Consider the following 17,629-nt stretch of genomic DNA (forward strand, 5'->3'; position numbering starts at 1 on the left):
ACTTCCACTGCCACCACCAAAAGTTTATCTGGGTTTATTGGGAAAACATTGTTTGGAAACGTCTTCCCCCCAAAATCCTCCCAACCCTTGCACCCCACTTCCTGGGGAAGGTTTGGTAAAAATCCTCACCAATTTGCATAGGTGACCACAGACCCAAACCCTTGGACCTTAGAACAATGAAAAAAGCATTCAGTTCTTGAAAAGAAACATTTTAATCGAAGAAACAGTAAAAAGAATCACCTCTGTAAAATCTAATTACCTTACATAGAGAATCCCTCGAGGCAAAACCTTCAGTTACAAAAAGACACACAGACAGGAATATTCATTCTATTCAGCACAGCTTATTTTCTTAGCCATTTAAAGAAATCATAATCTAACACATATCTAGCTAGATTACTTACTAAATTCTAAGACTCCATTCCTGTTCTGTCCCTGGCAAAAGCATCACACAGACAGACACAGACCCTTTGTATTTCTCCCTCCTCCTATTTTGGTCAGGTGCCAGCGAGGTTACCTTTAGCTTCTTAACCCTTTACAGGTGAGAGGATTTTTCCTCTGGCCAGGAGGGATTTTAAAGGGGTTTACCCTTCCCTTTATATTTATGACAAGCCCCCTGCCTTGAGCCGCTCAGGGCAGGGGGATGGGAGCAACCCCATGACCCCAGCCCACCCTCCCAGCCCCCTGACCTCTGCCCTGACTCCTGCACCCCCCTCAAACCCCGCCAGCCCTGACTCCTGAACCCCCCTCACAAACCCCCTACTCTGACTCCTGCACCCCACACACACCCAGCCCTGACTTCTGCACCCCACACACCTACCCAGCCCCCCCAGCCCCCTGCCCTTTCTCCTGCACACCCCCCCACAGATACTCTGCCCTGACTCCTGCACCCCCCACACATCCCCACCCCCACCCTGAGCACCAACCTGGAGATCCTGCACCCTCCCTCTCACATACCCACCTGCACCCCTCGCACCGAATGGAAGATGCCCCAGGTAAGCGCTCCACACCCCAACCTCCTGCCCCCTCCCTCAGTCTAGCTCCTGTTCAGACTCTGCACCCCAACCCCCAGCCTTCTCCTACACTCTATCTCCCAGATCCTGCACCCCCAGCCCTGTGCTCAGTGCACCCACACCCTCAGCTTGGTGCAGAGCGAGATGAAGAGAATGGGCTAGAACGAGGGTGAAGGTAGGTACCCACTCTGTGCTGTTTACCCCCGGCCCCTTTCTAGCTCCAAGGACCAACCCTAGCTCCCATCCCACTGTGCTTTTACCCTCAGCCCCTGCTTTCCTCCAGTCAACAAGGACTAATCCTCCCCACATGCCCCGCTGTGCTCATCTTGCCCTGGCCCCTGCCTTGCTCCACCTGGGGACCAATCCTTCCCCTGACACACCATGCCCAACTGTCAGGGTGGATAAAAATCAATTACTTTAAAAAAAATCAAATAATCAGATTTTTTAAATTTAAAGTGGATTTTTGAGGGGAAAATATCTAAAGATAGTTTTAATTAAGGTACATTACATCTCATCATGGAACAGGGATTATAAATTTTAATTAATAGAATCATAGACTATCAGGGTTGGAAAAGACCTCAGGAGGTCATCTAGTCCAACCTGCTGCTCAAAGCAGCACCAATCCCCAATTTTTGCCCCAGATCCCTGAATGGCCTTCTCAAGGACTGAACTCACAACCCTGGGTTTAACAGGCTAATGCTCAAACCACTGAGCTATCCCTCCCCCCATAATTCTATAGTATGAGACAATATATTCATGTAATGTTTAAGAAAAGTTTTGTAAATGAGTTCTAATAGTTCATGGATTAGGGACCCAATCTTATGGGGTTCCACAGGCTTCTGTATAGATTATTTAGGTTAATTTTTCTATCTACTCAATGGGACTCAGTGCTCAGCCTAGAAGATACCATCAGAGATGCTTAGTTTTGCACTTCTCAAACTGTGGATTTGTGTCTCCAGAGGTAACATGCTTGTTAACGGCAAAAATGTTTTAAATAAATAAATAAATAATATTTAGAGGTGAGAAATAACAGACGTCAACTCTATTGTCTTTCTGCAAATTTGTGTACACAGGGTCAACCCCTTACCTGTCTTTAAAAGTGAAAAGTTTCAAAAAGTTCAATGAATAGAAGATTGTTGGGGACGGAATAGATCTGGACAAGGAAAAGAAGTCTGGAGATAAAGATGAGAAGTGAGGGACATCTGCTTTTTTGTTAAACTATTCTGTTTCTTGTTGAAGAAAAATATCCAGAATACTTACTTAACGTTATTGTTTTAGTTAAATGAAACAATTTAAATATCTGTCTGGTGATGTTCTCCTCCTAATACAGCCTGGCAAGAAAATCCTCCAAATATTAATGATTAACCTGTTGAATTGGAGATAGTTCACCTCCCAATAACTTCATAAATATCTGCTTCAGTTACCTTTGGGAAATGACATGCCAAACGCTCATTCATTTTGTAATATAGCTGTAAAACTAATCTGAAAAGTTTTCAAAATAAATCACAGTTTAAAAATGTATAGTGTGTACCTTCTAAAAATCAAACCTACATCTATCTCTGAGTTGTGAAGAATATGTACTAAGGTTATAACAACCAACAAGAAAGCACTTTTATGTAGAAAACCATGATTAAATTGAGTCTTGCTGACTAGTGATTTAAATCAAATCCACCCTCCCCGCTGTGCTCTTGCCCCTGGCCTCTTCATTCCCCAAGGGGGCCCACAAATATGTTTGGGGCCGGGCCCACAAAAAGTTAATCCGGTCCTGGGTCAGTTGCTAGATATTGTAGAACTCAGCCAGGATGCTTATTTACCTCTGTATGTTTTTGCTTCCAGTACATCCCCTTTCTGTTACCCTCAGGGAGTGCACATGATCATACTGTAACCAAAACCCAGTAGGGCTGTTTTAATCTCCTGCAGACTTCTGCCATTTGCTTGCTCTTTCATGAGTGACACTGCTACAGTAGTCTGACTATTTTGGTGGAGGGGTGTTGTACGGTTCCCTGGATTGTTGGAAGTGGGTGGATCTGGCTATGTTATCTCACATCAGAGATTCATATTTGACTTTCACAGCTTAGAAGGGACCATTATGATCAGCTCATCTGACCTCCTGAATAACACACATTTCACACAGGTTTCAGAGTAACAGCCGTGTTAGTCTGTATTCGCAAAAAGAAAAGGAGTACTTGTGGCACCTTAGAGACTAACCAATTTATTTGAGCATGAGCTTTCGTGAGCTACAGCTCACTTCATCAGATGCATACCGTGGAAACTGCAGCAGACTTTATATATACACAGAGAATATGAAACAATACCTCCTCCCACCCCACTCTCCTGCTGGTAATAGCTTATCTAAAGTAATCGTCAGGTTAGGCCATTTCCAGCACAAATCCAGGTTTTCTCACCCTCCACCCCCCCACACAAATTCACTCTCCTGCTGGTGATAGGAAATGGCCTAACTTCATTATCATGCACATTGTGTAAAGAGTTGTCACTTTGGATGGGCTATCACCAGCAGGAGAGTGAATTTGTGTGGGGGGGTGGAGGGTGAGAAAACCTGGATTTGTGCTGGAAATGGCCTAACCTGACGATTACTTTAGATAAGCTATTACCAGCAGGAGAGTGGGGTGGGAGGAGGTATTGTTTCATATTCTCTGTGTATATATAAAGTCTGCTGCAGTTTCCACGGTATGCATCTGATGAAGTGAGCTGTAGCTCACGAAAGCTCATGCTCAAATAAATTGGTTAGTCTCTAAGGTGCCACAAGTACTCCTTTTCTTTTTACATTTCACACAGGAATTCCTACATCAAGCCCATAGTTTTGGTTGACCTAAAGCGTATCTTTTCGAAAGAGAACCAGGACAGATAGTTGCATATTTTCCTATTGGAATATTTTTCCATCAGAAAATGCTGATTCCACAAAATCAAAACATTCTGTAGGAAGTATAGATTTCCTGAACATTTCTGAGAGGAAATTATTAAAAAGTTTCATTTTGACTTTATCTTTTTGACTTTTAAATTGTACCATAGCACCCACACATCACATCCACAGTCACATCCACATGCCCAACACAATCCTTTACCACACATCATTCACACCCCACCCAGCACATATACAACATACAACTCCAATGCATCACTCCCCCCCATAACATACACACCATCACATGCAACACTCAAACACTATACACTCTGTACAAATCACATAACACACCACCACCACATAGATACCATCACACACTGCCACAATGTGCCACACCCACAATGCACCATGCAACATAAGAGTCAAAATGGTACAAAGATGCCTTCTTTAAACAAAGGTGAGCAAATCTAACCTTATCTAAAAAAAGCATTTCAACCTTCTCTTAGAAAATCATGTTTCATGGAAGGTCTCAGTCCTTATCTTCAAGCCACTTAGGCCCAGATCTGTAGAGGTATTTAAGCTCCATTGAAATCAATGGACATTAGGGGGTTTAAATGCCTCTGAGGATCTGAGCCTTTAGCATTTGGGCCTTTGACAAATGAAAGATTCCTTCCCATTCCAGGACTGCATTGATCAGCGCTGTCCCTCAGGCACAGTGGAGCTGTCGCCAGCCAGAGGAAGCTCATTTGTTCAGGAGACAGTTTTCCTGGTGGTTGATCTGAGACTCTGGACCCAACTCCCACAGGATCACAAAATCACCTGAACCCTCTTTCTGTTCCACTTGAAAGTGAGCTTCTGAAACCTGCCTTCAGTAGCATAAGCTCGTAGCATGTCATAAAATAAACCTCCATAAGAATCCACATGCACTTTTTCCCTAGGGGGAAGGATGGAGAACAACCCACATGGGATGAAAGAAAATCATGTCACTTCATGCATCTATATACGATGCTCTGATGCCACAGTGAAGGGCATAGTATCAGCATTTCTAGGGCAGAGAAGAGATTAGGGGCCTCTTGTCACTGTCTAATCGTGTGTGTGTGTGCTCATTAAGATACCTGTAAATAACCTCCCATTTATCCTCCTGGATTTCAGAGGAAAGTCTGGAGTCTGGATTGGGGGTTAGGGCCCTCTCTGGAGTTAGGAATATTTTGTTGCTGGGTTTCTCACTGTTACCGCAAACCTGATAGAGCATTCACTTTCAGTGCAGTGCCCCATCCTAGAGCCTGCGATATCTGAGAAGTGATATTTTAGCATTACTACTTTTTGGTGATTCAGTTGTGAAGTTGCACTCCATAATGTTTTATGGAAATATGCTTATGAGTTTAAATATAATGTAACTGGAATATGCGTTATGCAAAAGGTCTCTTGTAAAGTATCATTACAAAGCAATATAAAATATATTCATCCAATTTGTATGCATGTATCATCATTGTATCTGAAGCTAGAAATATGAAGTATAACTCTAAGGTCCTATTGTAACTTGGCAAAGTGTGGGCCATTAATGATGGCTTAGCATCTTGATGGCTCCCACTGACAAGGACAATTGGTTGTAAAATGTTTATTTACCTGCAAGTGTTCCTGGGAGCCAGCCAAGGAAGAATGGAGGCTGGGGTCTCACAGGACATGTGAGCATGTCACCTGACACTGGAATCCATCTTAAATCTGGTAATTTTCCATTTAGAAGGAGGGGTGGGGACCCAGAGAGACAAAAGATTCCAGCCTTGTGCCAAAGCTATAAAAGGGGCTGGAACAAAACAAAGGAAGCTGCCAGTCATGAGAACACCCCTGCTTTCCACCTAAGATGTCTGCTGGAACTAACAAGTCTGTACCAGGGGAAAGGATTGGGCCCAGACTAGGAAGGAGCCTAGTTTGTGAAAGAAGCTTATTAGCATATCTGTGAGGGTGAGATTTTACCTGTAATCAGTTTCTTAATGTATTAGGCTTGGACTTGTGTGTTTTTGCTTTATTGTGCTTGCTAACTTACTTTGTTCTGTCTGTCATTACTTGAAACCACTGAAATCCTACTTTTTGTTCTTAATAAAATCACTTTTCTTTATTATTGAACCCAGAGTAAGTGATTAATACCTGGAGGAACAAACGACTGTGCATATCTCTCTATCAATGATATAGAGGGTGAACAATTTATGAGTTTACCCTGTATAAGCTTTATACAGAGTAACATGGATTTATTTGTGGTTTGGATCCCATTGGAAGCTGGGTGTCTGGGTGCTGGAGATAGCAGACCTGCTGAGCAATTTTTGGTTAAAGTCTGCAGCTTTGGGGGCGTGGACCAGACCTGAGTCTGTATTGTAGCAGGCTAGCATATCTGGCTCAACAAGGCAGGGTGCTGGAGTCCCAAACTGGCAGGGAAAACGGCTGAGAGATAGTCTCAGCACATCAGATGACAGTCCCAAGGGGGTCTCTGTGACCGAACCCATCACTTTAGTCTCCATCTCTCTCACTGCTGGTCCCCATGGAGCCACCCAACACACCTAATGAGAGAAACATCAGCCCAGGGACAGATCTTCAAAAAGGGTTTAATAAGAAAAAGCAAAAATTCACAATGAAGAAGTGTTAGGGACAAAAAAGCAGGGAAGTTCCAGACTGTCTGATCAATGGGAAATTAGAGGGGAAATCACAGCCCCTGTCTCAGTCAGACTTATTTCTTGCATCTAAACAAAACTGAAATCAAAAAGCTAATTGAAGCAGTTCCCAGGCAGGGATTGTCTCCAATACCCCGTTGGATCAATGAGCATTTGGGACAGAAAGAATCTAACCATACAGCATTTACATCCTCACAGGATATTTGATCTGAACCCAGCCATTCCTATATTGATGTCCCAGAGATGCCATCATCAACGTCATCATAACCTGGGTCATGAGAAGGTGGGGACAGGGCTTCCCTCTCAGCCCCAGAGGCCCCTTCACTTCTTAGCAAGTGCAGACTCCAGCCTGAAAATAGCAAGCAAGTCACATTACAGTCAACGTATTCATTCTCCACTCATGTGCACTCACATAATGGATGGGCAACATACAGCATGGGCTGTGAATCAGCCCCCACCCACAGTTCCTCTTAGTGGGCCTCTGACATGTTTAAACCATTAGCTCTCTTTCTGTTCTTCAAAGAAAACACGTGGGAGCAGAATCTCTCTGTGCTGAGACCTCCCTGGTGCAGGATAAATGTGGGGATGGCAGTGAGCTGGTGACAACTCCCTGATACAGCACTGGGAGCTGCTGTAACTCCTGACAGCTGATATAGTCCCTAAGGGACCACAAGCCAGCAGACACCTGGTGGCTGGAGCAGGGTGGGGACCCTAGCCCATGGGACTTGCCTGGACATCACAGATCTCACCCACCCACACAATGCTTATTCACACATTATTCCCATCAAGACCAAAGAAATGCACATTTCATCCCAACCCAGTCTCCCCTGAGATGCAAAGTGGGAGCTCAGTCCTGGGTCCCAGCTCTGATCCTGTGCTAATGGGGACATTTACATATTGAAGAGAGTGATTTCAAAGCCAGGCCGCTAACTAACCCCACCCCAGGGACCTGCTCTTCCCATTACCATCCAGGGAACTGACACCTGGTTTGGGGAAGGGCACTTTGGCCCTGATCCTGCCAATGGACCCATGTAACTTTGTTGATTTGGACAGTCCCACTGAAGTCAGAGAGAGTATTCATGTGAGTAGACTGACAGATGGGATCTAGTATTTGTAGGATCAGGGACCTTATCTAGGAAACCTTCTCTCTTTCTTGATTTCAATCCATTTAACTCTGTTTAGCAGAGGTCAGGGAGGGGACACAGCTCGGAGTTTACCAATAACTGTGTTTCAGTGCAGTCACAGTGACCCCTAGTGGCCAGTAAAGGCTCTTCCAGGTGAGTTGTGTACACTCCACTCACCTGTCCGTGAATCCCTGTTCCTGACACTTTCCCCATGGGCCCCCGTGACTTCCTGGGCACTCGGTCCAAAACCAGGGTCATCTTCAGGGTCAGAAATTTCTCTGGCATCATCATAACTGTCCCTTGGGTCATCTCCAGGCAGGGCAGGGACCTCTGAAATAATGATGGGAATTAATGGTAATGATAAAAGGCTTTCCACTGAATAGAGAAATAAGCTACATGCCAGGTGTGGCAAAGCAGGGACTTATGTGTATTATTTCTTATGAATGCCACATACATCTCAGTTTAGCTGTTTGATATTATCCTGCCAGATTGCACAGGGATAATCAAAGGAGGCCATTAGAGGGGAAACAAACAGGAAACATAAAAATAACAAAGACGTGGCTCCTACAGGCAACAATGAGGGGAGCTGTTAATTGTGAAATGCCCTTGCCATAAATATAAAGGGAAGGGTAATCACCTTTCTGTATTCAGTGCTATAAAATCCCTCCTGGACAGAGGCAAAGTCCTTTTACCTGTAAAGGGTTAAGAAGCTCAGGTAACCTGGCTGGCACCTGACCGAAAATGACCTCTGAGGGGACAAAATACTTTCAAATCTGGAGGGGAGGAAAGGCTTTTGTCTGTCTGTGTGATACCTTTGCCGGGAACAGATCAAGGATGAAAGCCCTCCAACTCCTGTAAAGTTAGTAAGTAATCTAGCGAGAAAATGTGTTGGGTTTTCTTTGTTTTGGCTTGTGAAATTTGCTGTGCTGGAGGAAATGTGTATTCCTGTTTTTGTGGTTTTTTGTAACTTAAGGTTTTGCCAAGAGGGATTCTCTATGTTTTGAATCTGACTGCCTGTAAGATTATCTTCCACTCTGATCTTACAGAGTTGTTCTCTTATCTTTTTTTGTTCTTCTAATAAAGTTCTGGGTTGTTTTTTTTAAGAATCCGATGGGGGTTTTGGGGTCTTTCATAGTCTTTCATCAAAATCGAAGGCTGGTTTGTGCTCATCTTGTTTATTCTCAAGCCTCCCCAGGAAAGGGGGTGTAAGGGCTTGGAGGGATATTTTGGGAAAAAGGAACTCCAGGTGGTCCTTTCCCTGGTCTTTGTCTAAATCACTTGGTGGTGGCAGCATATTGTTCAAGGACAAGATGAAATTGGTGCCTTGGGAAAGCTTTTAACCTAAGCTGGTAAAAATAAGCTTCGGGGGTCTTTCATGCGGGTCCCCATATCGGTACCCGTGAGTTCAGTGTGGGGAGGGAACCCTGACAGCCCTTTGCTGGCTCCAGCCAGGCTACTTTGGGTTAATTCTTCCCAGCCCTGAGCTCAGGATCAAAGGGCAGACTAGGGAATGAAGAGGGGGAGCAGCAGTAGCCAAGGGGCAATGTGGCTTCCAGGAGGCACATTCATCATTGCTCACCTCGGCTGTCTGGAGTCTGGAGGACGTTCCTCAAGGCAGGCTCCTCCACATTATTGTAATCCAACTGAGACCCCCCTTGGGAAGCTCCCTCTGGAACAGCAAACATCACGGTCAGCTTCCCCTGAACACACCCATTTCCCCAGCAGGTTTTAGTTCCCCTGTTTAGTTTAGGCCTGTTGTTTTCGAGTTTGGGCTTTTCATCATAGAGTCTGCAGGAGAAGTCACAGGGTGACCCAGGGGAAAAGGGAGAGTCATGGACATTCTGTCAAACAATAATTGTGCCACCTTTGTTTCCTCAAAAATAACTAAGGCCCAGCCCTGCCCCACAGCATCCAATACCAACTTTGTCATGCCCTTCAATGAGATCAGGATCTATGCTGGTTTTGAGCTAACCCTGGACCTGTTTCATAGATTCATAGATTCATGGATATTAAGGTCAGAAGGGACCATTATGATCATCTAGTCCGACCTCCTTCACAATGCAGGCCACAGAATCTCACCCACCCACTCCAGCGATAAACCTCTCACCTATGTCTGAGCTATTGAAGTCCTCAAATCGTGGCTTAAAGACTTCAAGGAGCACAGAATCCTCCAGCAAGTGACCAGTGCCCCATGCTACAGAGGAAGGCGAAAAACCTCCAGGGCCTCTTCCAATCTGCCCTGGAGGAAAATTCCTTCCCGACCCCAAATATGGTGATCAGCTGAACCCGGAGCATATGGACAAGATTCACCAGTCAGATACCCAGGAAAGAATTCTCTGTAGTAACTCAGATCCCACCCCATCTAACATCCCATCACAGGCTGCTGGGAGATAGTAGCTGCCACACCAGAGCTGATCATTGTGAATTCAACTGACGTCTGTAAAACATGGTTTAAAGTCCTTACATTATATGGGCTGGATCGTGAATTCGGTTATATGTTCCTGTCGAGGAGGCAGGGGGCTAAGATCATGGGGCACAGATCAGGGGTTGTACAGTGACACGTGTCAGCTGTAGAAGTCAGATTCTTTTTTACAGTGTGAATATTTCTCTGCCCGGTTCCCTGCAGCTCCTCCCCTGGGAGAGAGCACAGTCAACCACACACAGAAAGGGTCAGGATTTGTTCACATTTCCATCAAGAGCTGGACAGAAATCTTTTGTGTGTCTCTGTGTCCACCCCCATCCTTGTTACCTTGCTCTGATCCAGGATCATTTTCCCCCTCGCTGTCCCTGGTGTAATACTGCAGCTTTGTCACTGAGTCATCTGAATAGGAAACTGGAGAAAGGGTAAATGGGATGTTATCACAGTGAGAGCAGCGAAACTGGCTGATGGGCAATGCATCTGGGTCCTGGAGCAAGATTTATGGTCTCACTATATTGCTTCTTCAAGAGAAGATGCTGAATTCACAGCGACTGAGTGGTGAGAGGCTGACACAGACTTTCTAAGCTAAATATCAGGTTTTTTTGTAGTAAATGTGGCTTTGGGGTGGATAATTCAGACTGGGAAGATGCTGGGAACAGCCATATTGACCTCATGAGGTGAGGCAGGAACTGAGTGAGCCTTTTACCATGGCATCCCCTCCTGTGGGTTTCATTCAAATCCTTCTCATGAACTGGGGAGCCTGTTTTGAGTCACACTCAGGGTGTAAGAATCTCTTTAGAGAGGAATGTTTATCTTCTCCTCCTGAATGTTGCTGTTTCATGGCCTGATCCAGCAGAAAATTATGGCTGAGGCTGCTGGTCCAGATCTCCTCAGCCACGGACATGACTCCCATTTTGTTCTGGAAGATACTCCCCCTCCCCCGCCTTTTTGACAGGTAAGGCCACACCCCTCCTATGATCAGAGTCTGTGACCAACCCCCACCATTAGCAGAGAGGAGAATGTGGATCTCAGAAGTAGCCTCAGGGAGAAGAACTGACCATGCTCAGAGTGCCCCACAATGTGCTGAACTGAGAGCAGCATCTTCCCCCCTGATTGACATTCAGTCAAAATGACATGTTACAGTCACTTTCCTGACCCATAACTAATTACCCCCTAAGGCTGCAGGATGTACTGATGGGCCCGACTATCTTCAGAATGGGGCTAGCAGAGTCTGCTAGGGAGGAAACTCATTCATCTCAGTCCAGTAACTGGCTGGTCTCTTCACAGATCCAGCATCTCCAGCCATCCAGGACTCACAGGCTTGAAGGCTGCAGAGATTTAGCTCTAAGTCAGAGCTTTAGATTTTCTCCCTGTTAGGAATGACACACACAGACCTGAGCGATCAAACATTTCCTGCTTCTTTCTCATCAGGTTATAATCGATCTCCTCGTACACGGCCTCAGAGAAAGGGTCCAAGGGTCTTCTGGAGTCTGAAAACAAAGGGCAGGGTTTGCACAGGCTCAGAGAAGCTAGGGATGGGAAACCCTATGAGATCATCCAGCCCCTGTCCCCAACTCCAGTGCAGGACTGGTTCCTACAGCATATTCCCACTGCTCTCTCCAGTTTAGATTTCAGCATCCCAGGTGTCCCTGTCATGTTTGTTCTATTAGCTATTTCACTGTCATTAAGTTTATCTGGATATTCAACCTTAATGGTCCCTTCATAAATGTATCCTATTACTCCTACTACCACCCAAAATGATTCCTCTCCTATCCTGGTGCTCACACCTATGGGCAAAATAGTACTTGTATATGTACTGCCTAGAGACTGTCTGGGGAATAATTAGCTAATATTTGTGCAGTGCTTTAAAAATGGAAAGTACTATCTACCTATCTTTTTAGGTGATGAATTTGAGGAACTGTCCCAGATTGAGGTGTCATGAGAGGAAGTTCTGGAACAAATTGATGAACTAAACAGTAATAACAGGTTTCAGAGTAACAGCCGTGTTAGTCTGTATTTGCAAAAAGAAAAGGAGTACTTGTGGCACCTTAGAGACTAACCAATTTATTTGAGCATAAGCTTTCGTGAGCTACAGCTCACTTCATCGGATGCATACTGTGGAAAGTGTAGAAGATCTTTTTATACACACAAAGCATGAAAAAATACCTCCTCCCACCCCACTCTCCTGCTGGTAATAGCTTATCTAAAGTGATCACTCTCCTTACAATGTGTATGATAATCAAGTTGGACCATTTCCAGCACAAATCCAGGTTTTCTCACCCCCCACCCCTGCACACACACATACACAAACACACTCTCCTGCTGGTAATGGTCCAACTTGATTATCATACACATTGTAAGGAGAGTGATCACTTTAGATAAGCTATTACCAGCAGGAGAGTGGGGTGGGAGGAGGTATTTTTTCATGCTTTGTGTGTATAAAAAGATCTTCTACACTTTCCACAGTATGCATCTGATGAAGTGAGCTGTAGCTCACGAAAGCTTATGCTCAAATAAATTGGTTAGTCTCTAAGGTGCCACAAGTACTCCTTTTCTTTAAACAGTAATAAGTCACCAGAACCAGATGGTATTCACCCAAGAGCTCTGAAGGAACTCAAATGTGAAATTGCAGAACTACTAACTGTAGTCTGTAACCTATCATTTCAATCAGTTTCCGTACCAGAAGACTGGAGGATAGCTAATGTGATGCAAAATTTTTAAAAACGCTCAAGAAGCAATCCCAGCAATTACAGGCCAGTAAACCAAACTACAGAACCAGGCAAATTCGTTTAAACTACAGTAAAAGACAGAATGATCAGACACATAGATGAACATGATTTGTTGTGGAAGAGTCAACATGGTTGTTGTCAAGGGAAGTTGTGCCTCACCAATTCTTTTGGATTCTCTGAGGGAGTCAACAAGCATGTGGACGAGGGGGATCCAGTGGATATAGTGTACTTAGATTTTCAGAAAGCCTTTGACAAGGTCCCTCACCAAAGGCTCTTAAGAAAAGTAATCTGTCATGGGATAAGGGGGAAGGTCCTCTCATGGATCAGTGACTGAGTAAAAGATAGGGAAAAAAGGGGAAGAAATAAAGGGTCAGTTTTCAGAACAGAGAGAGGTAAATAGTTCTGACTCCCAGGGGTCTGTACTGGTACCAGTGCTGATCAACATATTCATAAATGCTCTGGAAAAAGGGGTAAACAGGGAGGTGGCAAAATTTGCTGATGATACAAAACTAGTCAAGATAGTTAAGTCCAAAGCAGACTGCGAAAAATACACTGGGATCTCACAAAACTGCATGACTGGGCAACACAGTTGCAGAAGAAATTCAATGTTGATAAACGCAAAGTAATGCATGTCGGAAAACATAATCCCAACTATAGATATAAAATGATGGGGTCTAAATTGGCTGTTACCACTCAAGAAAGATCTTGGAGTCATTGTGGATAGTTCTCTGAAAACACCCACTCAATGTGCAGTGGCAGTCAAAAAAGAATTTTGTTAATCATTTGGAAAGGGATAAATAATAAGACAGAAAATATCATGTTGCCTGGATCTAAATCCATGCTACGCCTCCATCTTGAGTACTGCGTGTAGATGTGGTCACCCCATCTCAAAAAAGATATATTGAAATTGGAAAAGGTTCAGGAAAAGGGCAACAAAAATGGTTAGGGGTATGGAACAGCTGCCATATGAGGAGAGATTAATAAAACTGGGACTTTTCAGCTTGGAAAAGAGATGATTAAGGGGCGATATGAAACTATAAAATTGTGACTGGTGTGGAGAAAGTAAATAAGGAAGTGTTATTTACTCCTTCTCATAACACAAGAACTCGGGGTCACCAAAGGAAATTAATAGGCAGCAGGGTTAAAACAAACAAAAGGAAGTATTTCTTCACACAACATACACTCAATGCCTGTGGAACTCTTTCCCAGAGGATGTTGTGAAGGACAAGAGTATAACAGGGCTCAAAAAAGAACTAGATAAATTCATGGAGGATAGGTCCAGCAATGGCTATTAGCCAGGATGGGCAGGGATGGTGTCCTTAGCCTCTGTTTGCCAGAAGCTGGGAATGGGCAACAGTGGATGGATCACTTGATGATTACCTGTTCTGTTCATTCCCTCTGAAGCGCCTGGCATTGGCCACTGTTGGAAGACAGGATACTGGGCTAGATGGACTTTTGGTCTGACCCACTATGGCTGTTTTTATGTTCTTATATAAGGGTAAATCTACACTGCAATCTGGAGGAGTGATTGCAGCATAAACACATCTGAGCTGGCTTTGATCGAGCTAGCCACGTAGCTGTGTCAGCACACGCAGCAGCACAGGCTAACCTGCCGTGTACAGCCTCGCCTAGGAGCCTGGGTGCACGCTCCAGTGGCTAGCCCACGTCACAGCCATGCTGACGCAACTACACTGCTGTTGTTATGCCAGCTAGCTTTCACCGAGCTAGGTAAAAGCTAGCTTGGGTATTTCTACATGTGCTGCGATCACACCTCTCACTGCAATGTAGATATGCCCTAAATGCCTAGTAGAACTGTCTGATCTCTTTGGCCATTATCACCCAAGCTTTTTTCCAGCATTTCTCCTTCCTCGTACCCTCCCTCCTGCTGTATCTCTCTATTCCGGATCTTTCCCTCACATGGATTTTCTTGTACTTTTCTAAATGGAATCTCAACATGTTATTTTTCTAAGAATACTTGAAGTCTGTTTGTATTATTTTCTCCAGTGAGGCAGAGTGACCTCCCTCCCCACTTTAGAGCGAGGGACCACTACATTCCCTCCGGTGGGCGGAGCCAAACCTGCCCTGCCCCCGTCGCCAGAATTACCAGGGCAGGACAGGAAGTATAAAGGGAGGGTCTTGCATCTCTTTGGAGTGGGAGCTAGGGAAGGAGACAGAAGTCTCCAGCCTGCTGCAGAATTCTGGAGCTGGACCTGCACTAGGCAGCATCCTGTCCCCAAAGGAGACTGACCCTGCAGAGAAATTGCCGGCACTGCCATCGGCCAAGTACCCCAACGAGACCAAGGACCCGGGCACTATGGAACCCCTCACCCAGACGCTGGTAGGAAGTAGACCAAGGAAACTGGACTTTGGTCCCATTACACTGTCAAAACCCGAGTCAACATGTTTTAGCTGGAACCCTGCTGACCCAGTGGCAGAACAGTCCATCACTGTTAGGGCCCCGGGCTGGGACGCAGACGAGTAGGGTGCGCCAAGGTCCCCTCATCCCCTGCTGCCAATCCCATCCCTGGGGTGGCAGCCTCCCCACGTTAGGCCAAGCGGTCTGCTGTTGGCCAGAGCCAGGTCATCAAAACTGTCTGTTTGGTGCTCTGCCCTGCCTGAGGGCCTGAATCCCTAGACTGTTTGGTGCTCCCTGCTCTTCCCCACCCAAAGAGCCAGAGCCCCAGACTGTGTCTTTGCTGCCTACCTTAGCCAAGAGGCTTAGGTAAAACCTGCTTCCCACTCTGTCCTGCCCAGAGGGCCAGAGCTTCCCTTATCAACCATGAACTGCTGGCTGTCCCAGCCAGGATGCTGTGGACTAAAGACTGTTTATACTCCACCCCGCCTAGAACGCCAGGGCTCTAGACTCCTGACTGGCGGCAGCTCTGACAGGAGGCTGCGAACTCTAGACTTCTTACAGATCGGCCCAGCAAGTGGGACCCGAGCCTGAGTGCTGCTGCCTGACACAGTGAGAGGGTGCGGCCTTCCTCTCCACTTGAGAGCAACTGACCACTGCATTTCCCCTTTGTATTATTTCTCTGTCGTCCCCACTAGTTTCAACTCCTCCCAGTGTAGTGTCATCTGCAAGTGTCACTGCTGTGCTGTTCATTTCCATGGCCAGATCATAGCTGAAGATATTAGATATGACAGGACTTAAGATGGTCCCTGGATCCCCCACAAAGCTCTCCCTGACATGTACACCTTGTGCAGGTTACAGGGCTGCTACTAGCAGGCCAGACTTCTGTACCAGACGTGCACTGGCTACAGAGCTTCCGTGCAAGAGAGATACACACCAGATGTGTTCACCATAAGATACCTTAATACTCCGACAGGTATGGCTGAAGTTAGTTTAAACAAGGTATGTTACACACAGTGTCACCTAGTGGCTGAATAGTATAATACAGTTTAACCTTCCATTACGTCTCTCCCTTTGCGTTCTACATTCTTACCATTTACAACATTTACGTTATCATGGTATCTTTATAGTTCAGCACAGATCAGTCTATTAAGTGTCTCTTGTTAGTATATAGGTCTGTCTTTTAGCCTAGGATAAAATTTTCGGTTTGACTTTTGATACTTTTATATCCTCCTTACAAATATGTATGAACAAAGAATGAAAACACTGTGTGTTGCTTCCAGATGGGGTTTATAGCACAATGAAAAGAAATAAGGAAAAGAGTTAAAGTGTTGCTGGGAATGGTGGGAGTTTAATATACAAGCGTATACTTGAAGACTGCCTCAACCCTTATCTCAAGGCAAGGTCAAGCAACCAGACGGGAGGGGCGGGCGGGAGGGTGGGCAAACATAAGAAACACTAAAAAGCCAAAGAAAAGGTGACCCTTGCCGAAATATAACCTTACTCCTTACCCCACCCATAGGGTACAAAAGAGGTGGTACCAAAGTCCCCATACTACGATCCTCCAAAACGGAACATGACCATAAATTGTAAGGGGTGGGACCAAGGGATATAATTAAACCTGCTAAGAAAAAGAAGGTGGGAAAAAGGACAGGGAAAACTCTGTGGCATACAGAGCTATGGATATGCTTGCCTGATTAACCCCACTAAACATTGCATTGCCTGCACTTGGACTATGGTCTTCTGCTTTCTGATTGCATGATAAGAACCAAGAGAGGGGCGAGGGAAAAAGCCCTAACATCGCTCAGTGGTACTAGTTTTCTAATTACCCAACCCAAACACGTAACAACTTGGTCATCTGGCTTTCCATCAGTAGCAATGACTGCCTGAGGCCTGTTTGGAATCTCTGAGTTTTCTTCCTCTTGTTCTGCATCTGCCATCTGTAGAGTTTGCTCTGTTGATTGTTCTTTCTGAGGTACACTGCAAGCTCCAGCATTTTATCTTGAGTTTATTTGTACTGGGTCTCCTTTCAAATATCCATCTTTCTAGTTCTTCCGCTTTTCTCATGAGGCCCATCATGGCTGCCACACTGAGGTGGAGAACGCTGTTGGTCTTTGATCACATGCACTCTGAATGAGAAGTTTTTCTCTTTGAAAGAGATTTCTGTGGTGAACTGTCCCATGCAATTCAGAATGCCTCCAGTGTTAGTCAGAGCTGTGGCAGGTAGCTTCATCTCTGGGAGGGGTTGAAGGTGATTGTAAGGCCCTTCTGAGATGACTGTTACATCTGCTCCTAAGTCCATTTTAAAGTCCATAGTGTTTCTCTGAATGATCAGTTTCACTCTCCAGGCAGGCTCTGTATCTTCACACAGGATAGATCCAAGAAACAATAGCTCCTGATTGTCTGTCTGGAATATGAATCAATTCCCTGACTGTGTTCATGTGGCAAACAACTGCAAAACGTCCATG

General features: G+C 45.2%; 1 pseudogene; it reads right to left on the reverse strand.

The window, feature by feature from the left end:
- Positions 1 to 6,753: 6,753 nt before the first annotated feature.
- LOC144268851 (antigen WC1.1-like) overlaps positions 6,754 to 17,629 on the reverse strand; it is a 67,670-nt pseudogene continuing 56,794 nt past the window's right edge.

Source organism: Eretmochelys imbricata, chromosome 1 (assembly GCF_965152235.1).
Source record: "Eretmochelys imbricata isolate rEreImb1 chromosome 1, rEreImb1.hap1, whole genome shotgun sequence".
NCBI lineage: Eukaryota > Metazoa > Chordata > Testudines > Cheloniidae > Eretmochelys > Eretmochelys imbricata.